Below are 998 nucleotides of genomic sequence, written 5' to 3' on the forward strand. Positions count from 1 at the left end.
ACTTTCTTTTTCTTTCAGGCTTCAATGAGTGACATCATTCTCCATAGAAGAAACTTAGTGTACATAGATGCATAAGCAAATTTATTATTTGCACTCGCAATTTGCTTTTTATTGACTTGTATCTTTATGGTACTATGCTGGTTTAGTCTTTGTGTATGATACGTCATTTTAAATTAGCGAATGCACGGAACCATTTCATTACTTTCCCATTTCTCCCCGATGTTTCATGGGTGACCCACTCCAAATAGTAGCAGAGCGTAACAAGATTCCCCATTTGTTTGTAATTCAATTTGTCAGCTGTCACCCATGTTAATTTCATCTTGTCTTTCGAGCTAGTGTGACCTACATTTCGTCAGATTCAAGGTCGTGTACAAATTATCCTAAACCATGTTGACATACGCAGTCAGGATATTTTCTATGGAGGGGCGGCGGGGAAGCCAGAAGATTTGGTCTACAGACTTCCATTAAATCCATCAAAGACTTTTAACGTATCACCCTAAAGTCATGGGCTTTATATGTTGGAACATATATGGTGCCCCTAACTCCACGGAGCTCAGCCGCCAGTTGCGCAGCTACTTAAAAATTTTCAAAAATTTTATGGAACTCGAAGGTTCATTACCATGTTCACAAGAGTTCTCCACTGGTCCCTATCCTGAGCTTATCAGTCCATACCACCCCATTCTATCTCTCTAAGATTCATCTTAGTTAGTCCCTGGTTTCCGCCCGCGGCGGCCCGGGTTCCATCCCGGATCTGGTGAAGTTGGAGTTGTGGTGGACAAAGTGGCGCTGGGACAGGTTTTCTCCGAGTACTTCGGTTTTCCTACCAGTCTTCATTACACCAAATTCTCCATCATCATAATCACACGGGGCAGGCTACAATTAGGCCATTCAGTGGCCGCCGTACCGAGTGGGCCCAGCTGGACTCCACTCCCCCCCCCACTATATGAATTAAAAATAATTCATCTTAATGTTATCCTCCAATCTACATCTAGGTCTTC

General features: G+C 43.1%; 1 protein-coding gene across 1 annotated transcript in view; it reads left to right on the forward strand.

Moving 5' to 3' along the window:
* LOC111870873 (peroxisomal targeting signal 2 receptor) overlaps positions 1 to 998 on the forward strand; it is a 94,145-nt gene that overhangs the window by 5,772 nt on the left and 87,375 nt on the right. The gene's annotated exons all lie outside the window — the stretch shown is intronic.

This window comes from Cryptotermes secundus, unplaced genomic scaffold (assembly GCF_002891405.2).
Source record: "Cryptotermes secundus unplaced genomic scaffold, Csec_1.0 scaffold709, whole genome shotgun sequence".
Lineage (NCBI taxonomy): Eukaryota > Metazoa > Arthropoda > Insecta > Blattodea > Kalotermitidae > Cryptotermes > Cryptotermes secundus.